The sequence below is a fragment of the Ranitomeya imitator genome, chromosome 5 (genome assembly GCF_032444005.1).
Source record: "Ranitomeya imitator isolate aRanImi1 chromosome 5, aRanImi1.pri, whole genome shotgun sequence".
NCBI classification, from domain to species: domain Eukaryota; kingdom Metazoa; phylum Chordata; class Amphibia; order Anura; family Dendrobatidae; genus Ranitomeya; species Ranitomeya imitator.
Window position 1 is genome coordinate 119844669 of NC_091286.1, and position 18571 is coordinate 119863239.

Sequence of the window (18571 nt, forward strand, 5' to 3'; positions counted from 1 at the left end):
GCAGATTGCTGGACACACCGGGGCAATACTGGAGACCATGGGGCAGAATGCTGGACACACTGGGGCAATACAGGAGACCATGGGGCAGATTGCTGGACACACTGGGGCAATACTGGAGACCATGGGGCAGAATGCTGGACACACTGGGGCAGTACAGGAGACTATGGGGCAGAATGCTGGACACACTGAATACTGGAGACCATGGGGCAGATTTCAGGACACATTGAGGCAATGCTGGAGACCCTGGGGCAGACTTCTGGACATACTGGGGCAATACTGGAGACCATGGGGCAGATTGCTGGACACACCGGGGCAATACTGGAGACCATGGGGCAGAATGCTGGACACACTGGGGCAATACAGGAGACCATGGGGCAGATTGCTGGACACACTGGGGCAATACTGGAGACCCTGGGGCAGATTGCTGGACACACTGGGGCAATACTGGAGACCCTGGGGCAGATTTCTGGACACATTGAGGCAATGCTGGAGACCCTGGGGCAGACTTCTGGACACACTGGAGCAATGCTGGACACTGGGGCAGATTGCTGGACACACTGGGGGTAATATACTGGACACACTGGGGCAATGCTGGACACTGGGGGTAATATGCTGGACACACTGGGGCAGACTGCTGGACACACTGGGGAAAGGCTGGACACTGGGGCAGATTGCTGGACACACTGAGGGCAGATTGCTGGACACACTGGGGGTAATATGCTGGACATACTGGGGCAGATTGCTGGACACACTGGGGGTAATATGCTGGACACACTGGGGCAGATTGCTGGACAACATGGGGGTAATATGCTGGACACACTGGGGGCAGGACTTGAGGCATGGGCAGAATGTATATACGGGGCATGATTGGAGACACGGGGCAGGATTGGATCATGGGGCAGGACGGATACGATGGAGGCTGGTGGGGCAGGATGGGGAGATCATATGGGGTAGAATGGATACTCATGAGGGCAGGATACGACAACATATGGCTGGAGCCAGGAATGAGATAAACGGGGCCAGGGTGGGGAATATTATTACCATAGGGGATAATTAAGGGATATTGTTACTGCAGTGATGTATTTATTTTATTTTTTGAGTATACTGTTTTAAATGGGGGGGCGGTCCTGTTACTGTGCAGAGTGACACTATATCACCTTTTTTTCTTCATGTGGTGTAATGTAGAAGTTGTGAAAAATTAAGTAATGTGTTCTGCAAGCGGAGCTCGAGATAACTGTGTTATTTCCTGCAGAAACGAGTCCTGGCTGGAAGAAATGATGGCGGTCTGTGCTGGATAAAAGATGAAGGACTTCACCTAGAGACGTCACTGGTGAGTCAGTGTTACCTATACACTGACACTATACACTGTATACTATATAGAGGTCCTGTGTATAATGTCTACACTCTACACAGACACTGCATACTAAGTACAGATCTCCTGTGAATACTGGCACTTATGGTGATAGTATTGTGCTTTTTTTTTATTACTGATCAGTATTGTAGTATTCAGTCACTATGTGGTGGTAATATGTGGTCTGGAAATGGTGCGGTGGTATTTGTCCCTTGTATGTAGTATTATTCGGTCACTATGTGGCCTGGTCATGGTGTGGTGGTATTAAGTCACAGGTGTGGCATGTGGGGGTGACACCATTAGGCCCAGTTTAAGTTCTACAAAACAGGAAAACCATTTTTGGTAACCTTTGTGTGTATTGAGCTGGGAGGGGGGGGATGGGGGGGGGGGCGCCAAACTCGGGAACAGCCCCGGGCGGCAAAAGCTCTAGCTACGCCTCTGATCCTCAGGATAGGAGAGAAGTACTTGACATATTTTGCAAAGTCAATTAAGCAATAACAGGCTTCTAACTCTACATGTAAACTTTGGATAGTATTGCCGAGCACAAATAGAGTTAGTCTAGTGGGCTCCATCACAGTTTTTAAAATATGGTGATGGAGTTTGCCCTCATGAAAACAAATAAGATTAATATTATTTGGACCTAAACGTAGTGATAAGGTATAACAGGTTTTACAGCATCCTCATTCCCAATATCATAACGGTTGCTGATATCTAGCAATTGATATGTATATACCTAGTTAATATACACCACACGTCAGGAAAATTGGGAGCCTTCTATCTCAAGTCAGGATTGCCTTAATTAACCCCTTCCCGTCCTGTGACGCCATGTAGGTGTCATGAAAGTCGGTGCCAATTCAACCTGTGACGCCTATGTGGCGTCATAGAGGGACTGCATCCCTGCTGATCGGGTGAAAGGGTTCACTCCAATTTCACCCGATCTGCAGGGACAGGGGGAGTGGTACTTCAGCCCGGGGGGGTGGCTTTGCCCCCACGTGGCTACGATCACTCTGATTGACTGTTGAAAGTGAAATAGCCAATCAGAACAATTTTGTAATATTTCACCTATGAAACTTGGTGAAATATTACAATCCAGCCATGGCTGATGCTGTAATATCATCGGCCATGGCTGTAAATGGGATAAGGGTTAGGGTTGGGATTAGGGTAAGGGGTGTGTTGGGGTTAGGGTTGTGGTTAGGGGTGTGTTGGGGTTAGGGTTGTGATTACGTTTATGGTTAGAGTTGGGATTATGGTTAGGGGTGTGTTGGGGTTAGTGTTGGAGTTAGAATTGAGGGGTTTCCACTGTTTAGGCACATCAGGGGGTCTCCAATCACAACATGGCGCCACCATTGATTCCAGCCAATCTTGCATTCCAAAAGTCAAATGGTGCTCCCTCCCTTCCGAGCCCAGACGTGTGCCCAAACAATGGTTTACCCAAACATATGGGGCATAAGCGTACTCAGGAAAAATTGTACAATTTTGGGGGTCTAACTTCTCCTGTTACCCTTGGAAAAATAAAAAAATGGGGGCTAAAAAATTATTTTTGTGGGGAAAAAAAGATTTTTTATTTTCACGGCTCTGCGTTATAAACTTCTGTGAAGCACTAGGGGGTTCAAAGTGCTCACCACACATCTAGATGAGTTCCTTGGGGTATCTAGTTTCCAAAATGGGGTCACTTGTGGGGGATCTCCAATGTTTAGGCACACAGGGGCTCTCCAAACAGGACATGGTGTCCGCTAACGATTGGAGCTAATTTTTCATTCAAAAAGTGAAATAGCGCTCCTTCCTTTCCGAGCCTTGCCGTGTGCCCAAATAGTGGTTTACCCCCATATATGAGGTATTGTTGTACTCAGGAGAAATTGCCCAACAAATTTTAGGATCCATTTTATCCTGTTACCCATGGGAAAATGAAAAAATTGAAGCTAAAGAATTGTTTGAGAAAAAAGTACTTTTTCATTTTTACATATCAATTTGTGAAGCACCTGGGGGTTGAAAGTGCTCACTATGCATCTAAATAAGTTCCTTGTGGGGTCTTGTTCCCAAAATGGGGTCATTTGTGGGGAAGCTCCAATCTTTAGGCACACAGGGGCTATCCAAACGCGACATGGTGTCCGCTAAAGATTGGAGCCAATTTTTCATTCAAAAAGTCAAATGAAGCTCCTTTACTTCCGAGCCCTGTCGTGCGCCCAAACAGTGATTCCCCAAACATATGGGGTATCAGCGTGCTAAGGACAAATTGTACAACAACTTTCGGGGTCCACTTTATCCTTTTACCCTTGGGAAAATAAAAAAATTGTTGCTAAAATTTCATTTTTGTGACTAAAAAGTTATATGTTCATTTTTTCCTTCCATGTTGCTACTGCTGTGGTGAAGCACCTGAAGGGTTAATAAACTTCTTGAATATGGTTTTGAGCACCTTGAGGGGTGCAGTTTTTAGAATGGTGTCACTTTTGGGTATTTTCAGCCATATAGACCCCTCAAAGTGACTTCAAATGTGAGGTGGTCCCTAAAAAAATGGTTTTGTAAATGTTGTTGTAAAAATTAGAAATCGCTGATCAAATTTTAACCTTTATAACTTCCTAGCAAAAAAAAAAATTGTTTCCAAAATGATGCTGATGTAAATTAGACATGTGGGAAATGTTATTTAAAAATGTAAACAATGGTGGCGCAAAGTGTCACCGTTATAAGTAATCCAGCAGCACTACCAACAGACTTCCACTTCCGAGTCTGTAAAAAATGCAAAACGTATAGATATGTATATATACAAAAGTAATATATACCGGTAGGCGCTAGGAAAATAACGGAGAATGGTAAAAGAAATAAATAAAATATTCACACAATAACAAGAGAAAGAAAAATCTTCTTAAGAAATGTCCCAGTCTCAGTCTTTCACTAAAACAATGGCCGCTGACAGGATGATAATATATTCATTTGACACAGGCAATAGTAAATCAGAGCACTCGGCAATGGTTCCTACCTGTACCATAAAATAAGAAGTCTTGAGCGCTCCCGTTAGCGATAAGTCCTTCAGCGGACACAGAAAATGTGATCCAGTGGCTGCCCCGGCCGGCGGCAAGCCACAAAGCAGCTGGTCTCCGGGAGGAGACGGAGATCCTGAAGAGCCGACGCCGCGTGTGTAAGCGGCAGTGTGTGCCGGCTGTGCGCAGGACCTGGGTGACGTAACGAGTCACGTGACCGTAACCCCCGGTGACCAGACAAGTGAGTACGGAGTGCGAATGGGGCCAAACAACCGACGCGTTTCGGAGACGCCTGTCTCCTTCCTCAGGGTTGGTCCCTGCCCGTACTCATGGTTCTATATATAGCTGCTGGTCATGTCCGTTGATTTATTGAAAACCAAAAAGTTCAGCACACATGTTGAGTCCTCTCGGTGCAATAGTATCCAGCATAAAGATCCATTTCGTCTCTGCACGAGACATAGCTTTAATAAAATCGTTTGAACCATGGGTAATTTATTTTATTTATTTGGGAAATTTAGTTGCTCCCACAGTTCAAAATAAATTACCCATGGTTCAAACGTCCCTTTCACATGTGAAATTAAAAGGTTTTTTTCCTTGCCACAAATGTATGGCATGCAAGAAAACCATTATGTTTAAATGCACTGACATTAAAAAAGGAAATAAAACCTTCCAAATTAGGGACGTTATCACATGCTTCACCACTGGGGTAATTTATGTTATAGAATGTCCATGTGGAAAATTCTACGTGGGGAGAACAAAAAGATCGTTAAAAATCAGGATAAATGAGCATCATTTGTAATGTAAAAAAGAAATTTTTGGGACATCCACTCTCCCAACATTTTGTGGAACATCATGGCGGTACAGTACAAGGGATGAAAGTGACTGGGATTGCAGTGGTACGCCACCATTGGAGAGGTGGCGATTTTATTAAAGCTATGTCTCGTGCAGAGACGAAATGGATCTTTATGCTGGATACTATTGCACCGAGAGGACTTAACATGTGTGCTGAACTTTTTGGTTTTCAATAAATCAACGGACATGACCAGCAGCTATATATAGAACCATGAGTACGGGGCAGGGACCAACCCTGAGGAAGGAGACAGGCGTCTCCGAAACGCGTCGGTTGTTTGGCCCCATTCGCACTCCGTACTCACTTGTCTGGTCACCGGGGGTTACGGTCATGTGACTCGTTACGTCACCCAGGTCCTGCGCACAGCCGGCACACACTGCCGCTTACACACGCGGCGTCGGCTCTTCAGGATCTCCGTCTCCTCCCGGAGACCAGCTGCTTTGTGGCTTGCCGCCGGCCGGGGCAGCCACTGGATCACATTTTCTGTGTCCGCTGAAGGACTTATCGCTAATGGGAGCGCTCAAGACTTCTTATTTTATGGTACAGGTAGGAACCATTACCGAGTGCTCTGAATTACTATTGCCTGTGTCAAATGAATATATTATCATCCTGTCAGCGGCCATTGTTTTAGTGAAAGACTGAGACTGGGACATTTCTTAAGAAGATTTTTCTTTCTCTTGTTATTGTGTGAATATTTTATTTATTTCTTTTACCATTCTCCGTTATTTTCCTAGCGCCTACCGGTATATATTACTTTTGTATATATACATATCTATACGTTTGGGAAATGTTATTTATTAACTGTTTTGTGTCACATAACTCTCTGGTTTAACAGAATAAAAATTCAAAATTTAAAAATTGCAACGTTTTCAAGATTTTCGACAAATTTATGTTTTTTTCACAAATAAACACAAAAATTATCGACCTAAATTTACCACTAACATGAAGTTCAATATGTCACGAAAAAATAATCTCAGAATTGCTAGGATTTTTTGAAGCGTTCTTGAGTTATTACCTTATAAAGGGACACTGGTCAGAATTGCAAAAATGGCCAGGTCATTAAGGTCATTAATATATACTGTATATATATATATATATATACAGTAAAGGAAATAATTATTTGATCCTTTGCAAATAAAATGCAAATAAATGTATATAATTTATACAATGGGTTTTTCTGGATTTTATTTTTGATATTCTATCTCTAAATCTTAAAATTAACCTACCCTTAAAATTAAAGACTGTTCATGTCTTTGTCAGTGGGCAAACTTACAAAATCAGCAAGGGATCAAATAATTACTTACTTCACTATATATATATATATATATATATATATATATATATATATATATATATTGTAGGGGTTTCACTCAGGTGCGACAGCTGACACTCAGGAGGCACGTTCCTTTAAAAGTTCACAGGGTTTATTGCTTCATAAACCACATGGCAAAATAACAGAAAGCAAATAGCCTTTGGCTCAGGGAAAGAAAAACAAGTGTCCAGTCCTTCAGGCTCAGTCCTGGAGCCTTAACACACTCAGGAGGGTTTCACCTCCACACATATCTCCTGTGTAAAGCATTAGCCTTTCTTATATGAAGCTAACCACACCCAGGAACCCATCACATGATTAGACATGTGGTTTGACATCACCACAGGTCCTGAAACACATATACATAGGCATGGTTATGTGCAATAAAGAAACACTCCGGGTTACATCACAGCGACAAGCCACCTATGTAACACATACCTGCCGTCGACTACACAACCTTTAGCCACGCTACAATTTATATACTGTACAGGTCCTTCTCAAAAAATTAGCATATAGTGTTAAATTTCATTATTTACCATAATGTAATGATTACAATTAAACTTTCATATATTATAGATTCATTATCCACCAACTGAAATTTGTCAGGTCTTTTATTGTTTTAATACTGATGATTTTGGCATACAACTCCTGATAACCCAAAAAACCTGTCTCAATAAATTAGCATATTTCACCCATCCAATCAAATAAAAGTGTTTTTTAATTACAAACAAAAAAACCAACAAATAATAATGTTCAGTTATGCACTCAATACTTGGTCGGGAATCCTTTGGCAGAAATGACTGCTTCAATGCGGCGTGGCATGGAGGCAATCAGCCTGTGACACTGCTGAGATGTTATGGAGGCCCAGGATGCTTCAATAGCGGCCTTAAGCTCATCCAGAGTGTTGGGTCTTGCGTCTCTCAACTTTCTCTTCACAATATCCCACAGATTCTCTATGGGGTTCAGGTCAGGAGAGTTGGCAGGCCAATTGAGCACAGTAATACCATGGTCAGTAAACCATTTACCAGTGGTTTTGGCACTGTGAGCAGGTGCCAGGTCGTGCTGAAAAATGAAATCTTCATCTCCATAAAGCATTTCAGCCGATGGAAGCATGAAGTGCTCCAAAATCTCCTGATAGCTAGCTGCATTGACCCTGCCCTTGATGAAACACAGTGGACCAACACCAGCAGCTGACATGGCACCCCACACCATCACTGACTGTGGGTACTTGACACTGGACTTTAGGCATTTTGGCATTTCCTTCTCCCCAGTCTTCCTCCAGACTCTGGCACCTTGATTTCCGAATGACATGCAAAATTTGCTTTCATCAGAAAAAAGTACTTGGGACCACTTAGCAACAGTCCAGTGCTGCTTCTCTGTGGCTCAAAAGTGGCTTTACCTGGGGAATGCGGCACCTGTAGCCCATTTCCTGCACACGCCTGTGCACGGTGGCTCTGGATGTTTCCACACCAGACTCAGTCCACTGCTTCCTCAGGTTCCCCAAGGTCTGGAATCGGTCCTTCTCCACAATCTTCCTCAGGGTCCAGTCTCCTCTTCTCGTTGTACAGCGTTTTCTGCCACATTGTTTCCTTCCAACAGACTTACCATTGAGGTGCCTTGATACAGCACTCTGGGAACAGCCTATTTGTTGAGAAATTTCTTTCTGGGTCTTACCCTCTTGCTTGAGGGTGTCAATGATGGCCTTCTTGACATCTGTCAGGTCGCTAGTCTTACCCATGATGGGGGTTTTGAGTAATGAACCAGGCAGGGAGTTTATAAAAGCCTCAGGTATCTTTTGCATGTGTTTAGAGTTAATTAGTTGATTCAGAAGATTAGGGTAATAGGTCGTTTAGAGAACCTTTTCTTGATATGCTAATTTATTGAGACAGGTTTTTTGGGTTATCAGGAGTTGTATGCCAAAATCATCAGTATTAAAACAATAAAAGACCTGACAAATTTCAGTTGGTGGATAATGAATCTATAATATATGAAAGTTTAATTGTAATCATTACATTATGGTAAATAATGAAATTTAACACTATATGCTAATTTTTTGAGAAGGACCTGTATATAGAGTATATACATATGTATTATGGTAAACTGGCACACTCGGCTGTACACAGAGGTAGACACGGGAACACTGCAGCTTTAAGAACTTCCTTTGGTTTATTATGGATGGCATAAATCAAGGTGTAATATTATAAATATAGCCCTCTGGGCAAGACAGGAAAACAAAACAAAGCAGTAGCTGAAAGCACAGTCCTTCTGAGAGCTGGGTTCCTGCCGCTCACCGCCAGCAGAACACACATTCAGGTTTTATCATAAACACAAACCACTTCTCTGGAGTGTTCCACTTCACACACTGAACACTGCTGCCTTTGGGGTCCAGCTACTTAGGCCTCAAACCACATCCTGGGGTGGAGATAAGGTGGTCATCCTACCACCCGCTACATGGATGTCCACAGAAAAGCCAAACCATTACGCAAATAACTCAACAACAAATAACACTTAGTGTGCTGGAGGAAAATCTCTGGGTTTTATATCATTGATGCAATTAGGCGTAGTGAAACATATCTCCCCTTCAGAAATTTATCATATTATATTTATGATCAGCGTTCTAGTGTCATATCGGATGATCAAAACGTTTATATCACACTAGAAGATTAATATTGTCATGTTTTATCCATTGTCCAATATTTTTATATTCCTAATCATATTGAATTTTCTGTGCTCATTATACAGGGAGACAGATTTTTTTTTTCATTAAAGGCATTTTCTACAACTACAAAGGTCACCCAAAATCCCAACTCCCATATTGATATCATCATAATTCATCTAGATTTTATGTGTGAGTTCTTTCTTTGCTTTGTTGGAAACTGTCAATTGAATGACAGCTCTTTTAAAATGTTTATTTTTCAGATCATTGGAGAGTGATAGAGAATTGACTTGGACCATTACAAAACATGAAGATTCTTGTGTATGCAAAAGTATAGGAAGTGATAGCTGACACAGATGGAGTTTCCTACAGTGCATTCAGCAGTAAAACTGGAAATAACATCAGGATGTATTCCCTCTAACGTGATTTTCTGATTGAAAACACAAAGGTCACACCGAGGCCAACATCAGTGCAACGCTTTTGGTATTGCCGCCTGCAAAGTCTTGTTTCAAGGACAAAGAGGACACAATCTCCAGATTCTGAACTTTTGCAAGTGCACATTTGTCAATTAATTCACAATAAAAAATAATGAAGTGCACAGACGATACCGTATAAATTCTTTTATATAATGAAAGATGAATGCATATTATACATGCATAAAATGAATATGTCTGTTCAGATTAATATGCATCATATCAATGATGAATATCAGCAATTTAAGCAATTAAATCTCTTAATCGGGATATATTATTACAAAATGCAAATATTTCTGAACAGAGCGAAACACTAATTGAACACATCGGGTCCTGAATATTACCTAGAATAATGAGATGTTCATTAATTTCAAAGATGTTTTATACCTGAAGGAAGAACAGACTTCACAAGCAAAACAGTAATGGCCCATTTGTTAATTTGTTTATGTAAGTTTTTGTCTTGTACTGAGCCCCAAAAAGTCTCAAACTACACAAAATGTGTAAAAAAATAAATAAAAGAAAAGTACCGTAACTTTTCTCAGCACTCATATGTAATGAACAGTACTGAGCAACGTAGTAGTAGTAATAATTTTGCTAAATTAATGAAACGGCACATGGTATTACATACATTTTGCACATTTGAAATGTTCAGCTATAATAGATTTGATCCAAAATTTACCCAATTATTTGAAAAATATTTCATGAAAAAAGAAAGCAAGACTGTGTGGTAAATAGCAATAAAAGGATGCAAGACTCAGTACTTTTACGTATGTGTAAAACTGCTTTCTATTGCTATTTCTAGTGTAATTTATTAATGTTGTTGCAATTATAAATGTTAAGAAATAGCCAGCTCTCCAGAAATAGATTCAGGAAGAAAAAGGGGTTTTGTTAGGCCAAATGTACAACATTTCATACTCCCTTCTCGTGTCTACAGTAAGTGTATGGTTTTGTATGATCTGAAAAACATTTCAACAAGAGAAAGTTATTGAATTACTATTCATTGAATTTGCTTCATTCCGGTGTACAAAACTGTTCTGTAATACGTGTTTTAGACACTTTTTGCAGCTCACTTGACAACTGGAAGTAACTTAGTGAAAAGTAGATGTGGTTTAAAAAGTGTTAACATTCACCAAAATCTTGATGCTGGTGTAAACTAAGCTAACCAAGTGATAGTGTAAAGTTGGACAAAAAAAAGTTTTAAAGGGAACATATCAGCAGAATTTCACACCCAAAACTATTTATATGAGCATGAAGCTTTTTCAGACTTAATTCTCAAAAAATATACATTGCTAAACAGTTTCTCTGTTGTTCAGAAATCTCTATGGGGATCTGGTTTTACAATAGGAACCAGTGGAATGTTACCATGGAAGGGCTGCTGTTCAGAACTAGGAATGGTCACCAAGCTAGGTCAGAACCAAGAGGTCATGTCAAAGAAGAAATCAGGATCCCTAAGCATATTCAGAAACAAGCTGGGGTTAAAACAGGAATACACTAAACAAAACAGAAGCAGAAGATGAACAGCTAGCCAGGGAAACACTAAGCTATATCTGGCAGCTTCCAGCAGCAAGCTGGAAGCCTAAGTAGGGTGTGGAGCTCTCCAATTTGCAATAGCAGGGAGCTGAAAATTTCAGCTGGAAGCAGACACACCCATACTGCCAGGCCCCAGCCACTCTAACCTTAGTGACTGGACAGAGCCTGTCATCCACAGCTTCTAGTTCTGACACTTCTATCACCAGCGCCACCGACAGAGAGAATATGGTGGCATTTGGCAGCAGAAGCAGAAGTCACGGGAGCAGGTTCTGGTGGAGATGTGACACTCACCTACCACCACCATCCATAAAAATAAGGCAATATAATATAAATATTGATAATACACTTCTCAACATTGAAATGCAACCCTAAGAAAGAAAATTCATGGAATTCTGAAAACCCCAGGATCAATAGACATTATTCATGATTGCACTGGGCACAACCCATAGAAAGACATGCACTTATATTCCTTGGCATGCTATCATTGAGGTTATTAATTGTTGTCTGAGGTATGTTCTGCCATACTAAATGCACTTGGGCACATAAGTCAAGATTCACTACTGGCAGCTCCCTTTGCATTGTTGACCAATAACATCCCAAAAATACTTGATGGGAGACAAATTATGAGTTGTTGCAGGCCATAGTAACATGTTTAGTCCATGAAGACTTCTAATAGCAGCACAAGTAACATGTGGTTTAGCATTGTCATGTTTAAAAACAGCTCCTGCTGCGGTCCCGTCCGATAGGCGTCACAGACCTCCCATCTTCTTACGATGACGTCTTCTTGTCTTCACACTGCGGCTCCAGCGCAGGCGTACTTTGTCTGCTGTGCGCAGGCGCCGGGAAAGGTCAGAGAGGCCCCACGCCTGCGCACTGCAGTACTTTGCTCTGCCCTCCACAGGGCAGACAAAGTACACCTACATCGGTGTTGCAGCTTGAAGACAAGAAGAGGACGTCATCCTATGGAGATGGGAGGCCCCGGACCAGACCAAGACACCCATCAGATCGGACCGCCCACCCAGGTGAGTATAATATAACCTCTTTTTCTCATCTTTCAGGATACATCGGGGGCTTATCTACAGCATTACAGAATGCTGTAGATAAGCCCCTGATGCCGGTGGGCTTAGCTCATCTTCCATTTTGGGGGTTGCAGGTTCCCTTTAATGTAACACAAAGCTGTTAGTGAACCTGGAATGAACATTAGCTGAGTCCAGCTACTGTTCATTATCCGACTCCACACCATAGCCCCAGTAATAGGACCAGTGTGATATTTCTTCAAGAAATCTCTTTATGGTATGTTCCATTTCATCTTGACAGATTCTTGAAATGGCGCTTAGTGATCCATTCTGCACTGCAAGTGAAATCAGATGTAACATACCAAAGCTAAGGCTTCAGTGTCTAAACAAACTATCAGAAGGCATCCGTACGACATTGCGCTGTGAGCCAGACATCTAGAAATAGGTGTCCATTGACCTCACACCACCCCATACAAAAGATTTCAGGGTGCAAAGGAAGAGAGTAGGGTTGAGCCAAATGGATTGGACAAATTAAAAAATTCTACAGAAGTCGTTGGGCCTGCCAGTTTACCGGCTGAAATGCGATGTGCCCACATGGTGGAATTCAACTCTGCACATGTTGCAGCTACTGTGGCAGCACCGACGAGCCCCGGTGCAATACGTTATGACGTATAGCCTGGGCCAATGAGATCAAGAGGTGGGTCAAATCACGCTGCAGGAGTGGTCTCATATCAGGGACCTATGCACCCTTCTGCACAGTTTTGAAATAGTGACGAAGATGTTTAGTGCTGACGATGCCAATATGAGCATGACCATTCCGGTGATTTACATGCTGGAGCACACCGTACACAGTGTTCGGAGTCAGGTGGAGGAACAAGAGGAGGAGGAGGAGGAACAGGAGGAGTCGTATGCGGAAGGGATCATATCTCCAAGGTCAAGAAGGTTGGCAGCACCAAGGCGGCTGGCATTGGAGGCTGGGGGAGAGGGATTACCGAGGGCGCATGGTAGCAGCCAAACTGTTGAGGAAGGTGCAGGAGGCGAGGAAGAAGTGGAGAACGAACTGGCGCTGGGCATGGAAGACTCATGCGCTGGGCATGGAAGACTCACTACAGAGCATTATACTGCCTCTGTACAAATCCCTAGTTAGACCGCACATGGAGTACTGTGTCCAGTTTTGGGCACCGGTGCTCAGGAAGGATATAATGGAACTAGAGAGAGTACAAAGGAGGGCAACAAAATTAATAAAGGGGATGGGAGAACTACAATACCCAGATAGATTAGCGAAATTAGGATTATTTAGTCTAGAAAAAAGACGACTGAGGGGCGATCTAATAACCATGTATAAGTATATAAGGGGACAATACAAATATCTCGCTGAGGATCTGTTTATACCAAGGAAGGTGACGGGCACAAGGGGGCATTCTTTGCGTCTGGAGGAGAGAAGGTTTTTCCACCAACATAGAAGAGGATTCTTTACTGTTAGGGCAGTGAGAATCTGGAATTGCTTGCCTGAGGAGGTGGTGATGGCGAACTCAGTCGAGGGGTTCAAGAGAGGCCTGGATGTCTTCCTGGAGCAGAACAATATTGTATCATACAATTATTAGGTTCTGTAGAAGGACGTAGATCTGGGTATTTATTATAATGGAATATAGGCTGAACTGGATGGACAAATGTCTTTTTTCGGCCTCACTAACTATGTTACTATGTTACTATGTTACTCATCAGGTGAGGGAGACCTTGATCAAATTTCTGTTGAGCGAGGTTTAGGGGGAGAGGGCAGACGAAGGAAGCATGATTCTCACCTCGCCACCACCAAGACAACAAGGACTTGGTCCTCCTGGATGCGCAAGACACATGAGTGCCTTCTTGCTGCACTACCTGCAACATGACCCTCAGATTGTCAGAATCCGAAGTAATGCTGACTACTGGGTTGCCACACTCTTAGATCCTTGGTACAAAAGCAAATTTGGCGAAATAATTCCTACCATAGAAAGGGATTCACGCATGCAGAAGTATCAGCAGAGACTGTTGCAGAATCTAACATCTGCTTTTCCACAAAACACCAGTGGTGCACATAGCGAATCTCTGAGTTCTAACTTGCCAACCGTGGGACTATCGAGTCATCACTCAAACCATAGCAGTAACATCGTATCTGGTGGTAACAGCAATTTTTTCCAATCGTTTCAAGAATTTTTTAGACCATCCTTTGCAAGGCCACAGGAGACAAGAAGTCTGACGCACAGCCAACGCCTAGAGAGGATGGTACAAGAGTATTTCCAAATTAACATCAATGCCATGACTGTGGAACTGGACCCTTCCTCATTTTGGGCTTCCAATCTTGAAAAATGGCCTGAGCTCGCCACTCATGCCTTGGAGATCTTGTCGTGTCCCGCAGCCAGCATTCTCTCTGAACGTGTGTTCAGTGCTGCTGGTGGTGTGCTGACAGATAAGCGCACGCGGCTGTCCAGTGACAATGTAGACAGACTAACGTTTATCAAGATGAACAAATCCTGGATCCGCAAAGGACTTTTCTACCCCTGTGTCATCTTCAGGAGACTAAAAGCTTGATGATTTTTGAAAATCACCTCACCAACTGCTTTAAAAAACTCTGGCGAAATTGATGCCAGTTAAGTGGTGTCTGTGGCTGATTTTTTTGAAAAAATGGAGACTCTTTATTTAGTCCCCTTGCTGAGTTTTACATGACGTTGCCATCGTCAATTCCAGGTGGGTGGGGTTTGTCTGCAGAGTTGTTTACTCATACTGTGGCCTGGGATTCAGAGGTCTGCTCCATAGCTTCAGTGTCTGCTAGTCAGCAGAGTAGCCCAGTCACCCACCGCCTGTTTACCTAAGTACTATTTTTAACGGCATCTGGCCCAGGAAATCCTTTTGGGCCTAGTAGAATTTAGTGCTACTCAGCAGTGTACCCACCCATGAAGCAAGCTACACTGCCTGTTTACCTAAGTACTATTTTTTAACGGCATCTGGCCCAGGAAAGCCTTTTGAGCCTAGGAGCAATTTCTTCTACTCAGCAGCGTACTCCACCCATGAAACAAGCTACAAGCTACACCGCCTGTTTACCTAACTATTTTGTAACGGCATCTAGCACAGGAAATCCTTTTAGGCCTAGTAGAATTTAGTGCTACTCAGCAGTGTACCCCACCCATGAAACAAGCTACACCGCCTGTTTACCGAAGTACTATTTTTGAATGGCATCTGGCCCAGGAAATCCTTTGGGGCCTTGTAGAATTTGGTGCCACTCAGCAGCGTACCCCACCCATGAAGCAAGCTACACCGCCTGTTTACCTAAGTACTATTTTTGAATGGCATCTGGCCCAGGAAATCCTTTGGGGCCTTGTAGAATTTGGTGCTACTCAGCAGCGTACCCCACCCATGAAGCAAGCTACACCACCTGTTTACCTAAGTACTATTTTTTAACAGCATCTAGCCCAGGAAATCCTTTTCGGCCTAGTAGAATTTGGTGCAACTCAGCAGCGTACCCCACCCATGAAGCAAGCTACACCGCCTGTTTACCTAAGTACTATTTTTTAACGGCATCTAGCCCAGGAAATCCTTTTGGGCCTAGTAGCAATTTCTGCTACTCAGCAGCGTACCGCACCCATGAAGCAAGCTACACCGCCTGTTTACCTAAGTACTATCTTTTAACGGCATCTAGCCCAGGAAATCCTTTTGGGCCTAGTAGAATTTGGTGCTACTCAGCAGCGTACTTCACCCATGAAGCAAGCTACACCGCCGGTTTACCTAAGTACTATTTTTTAACGTCATCTGGCCCAGGAAACCCTTTTGGGCCTAGTAGCAATTTCTGCTACTCAGCAGAGTACCCCACCTATGAAGCAAGCTACACCGCCTTCTTCCTTTCTCAATCTAACCCCTTGGCTCTGGGGTGTCCACTCTCCCTCCAGCTCTCTCCTTCTCACAGGTGGACTACCGCGTGTTTTCACACTGTGGCGAATCATTTGGGCCCAGGCATAAGAAGTCGTCGAGGTAATGGATATGTGCTGCCTTACAAATGTCCCTGACGACACATTCGAGGAAGCAACTAAACGCCTCAAATAGTGAGCAGGATATGGAGCACCCCATGGGCAAACAGCGATCTATGTAGTATGCTCCTTCACAGAAGCAGCCCAATGGGAGGACACTATTCGGAGGCACAGGTAGTAGCCGGAACGCCCCCTCAATGTCTGTTTTGGCCATTAGGGTGCCCCTTACCAACTTCCTGACCCGCCTGATTGCCTCGTCAAAGGATGTACAGTACATAGTACTGTATTTGGTTCCGCGTCGATGTTGTCGTTTACTGACCTGCCCCTTGAATATGACAAATGGTGGATTACTCTGAATGTATTGGGTTCATTTTTTGGCACAACTCCCAATGGGGGTACCACTACGTCTTCTAAGGAAAGTGTTCTGAATGGACCCGCCGTCATTCTACCGAAAGATATTTATTTTTTATTTTTTTGTCAAGACGTCTGGGTGTTGGTAGAGTGATTTTAGATTTTTACTCCAGCCTTTCTTGATTTTAGAAGGGCATGACATGCCTATATCTGTGTCTCCACCTCCTTTTACTCCTCCACCTCTTTTCTTTTCATATGACTATATGTAGTTGTGACTTTTCCATGTGTTTGTTGTGTGTTCTGAGCAGTTTGTCAGCTTTTGGACACTTTTTAAGGTGTTTTCTATGTGTTTTCCATGTGTTTCTATGTGTTTGTGTTTGCCTGCCATTGGTTTCAATGGGGTTTGACAGTGTTGAACATTCAACGAACAGTTCGGTGAACCCCCTCCTGTTCGATTAACCAAACGGACCCGAACACTAGGGAGGTGGCTCAACACTACTTTTGACCTTTTGAACGCAAAGTTGGTTGGAATTGATAGCAGACGCCATGTTGCGTGTGAACAGCCTCTGATGTGCCTAACCATTGGAAAACCCCACAAGTGACCCCATTTTGAAAACTAGACCCTTCAAGGAACTTATCTAGCTATGTGGTAAGCACTTTGAACCCCCAGGTGCTTCACAGAAGTTTAGAATGTAGAGCCGTGAAAATAAAAAATTGCATTTCTTCTACAAAAATGATTTTTCAGTAACGATTTTTTTTATTTTCACAAGGGTAAAAAGAGAAAATGGATCACAAAAGTTGTTGTGCAATTTCTCCTCAGTACACCGATACCCCATATGTGGGGGAAAACCACTGTTTGGGCGCATGGCAGGGCTCGGAAGAGAAGAAGCACCTTTTGACTTTTTGAATGCAAATTTGGTTGGAATTGATAGTGGATGCCATGTCACGTTTGAAGAGCCCCTGATGTGCCTAAACATTGGAAAAACCCACAAGTGACCCCATTTTGAAAATTAGACCCTTCAAGGAACCTATATAGCCATGTGGTGAGCACTTTGAACCCCTAGGTGCTTCACAGAAGTTTAGAACGTAGAGCCGTGAAAATAAAAAATCACATTTTTTCCACAAAAATTATTTTTCAGCAACGATTTTTTTTATTTTCACAAGGGTAAAAGGAGTAAATGGATCACAAAAGTTGTTGTACAATTTCTCCTGAGTACGCCGATACCCCATATGTGGGGGAAAACCACTGTTTGGACACACGGCAGGGCTCGGAAGGAAAGGGGCACCTTTTGACTTTTTGATGCAAATTTGGTTGGAATTGATAGCGGATGCCATGTCGCATTTGAAGAGCCCCTGATGTGCCTAAACATTGGAAAACCCCACAAGTGACCCCATTTTGAAAATTAGACCCTTCAAGGAACCTATATAGCCATGTGGTGAGCACTTTGAACTCCCAGGTGCTACACAGTAGTTTAGAACGTAGAGCCGTGAAAATAAAAAATCACATTTTTTCCACAAAAATGATTTTTCAGCATCGATTTTTTTATTTTCACAATTATAAAAAGAAAATGGACCACAAAAGTTGTTGTTCAATTTCTCATGAGTCATGAGTATGCCAATACCCCATATGTAGGGGAAAACCACTGTTTGGGTGCACGGCAGAGTACTGGTTCACATGAGCACTATTTTGGTTGCTTGTCCAGGTTTTATCTTACTATTAAAAGTTAAGTTTTAGCATTGGGATATCCTCCAAGCTAGATTTCATAAAAAAAAAAATCGGACGTCACTTAGACTGTGATGTTCGTTATGCTAACTAGCTAAAAAGAGAAAAATTCCTGTGACGCAGCCTTTGATCAGCAGCGATACTGATCAGAAGGCTGTGGACACAGGAAGAGCACAAATGCTCTGCGCAGGATGCAGCGCACACAAAAAAAGTACAAAAAAAGTGTGCTAAAAATTCAATTGGGGTGGGGGAGGGGGTACTGGAATGGGGACGGGGGATGGGAAAGGGGGAGTCACCAAACACTGACGACCATACGCTACATCTAAAACTACACTGTAC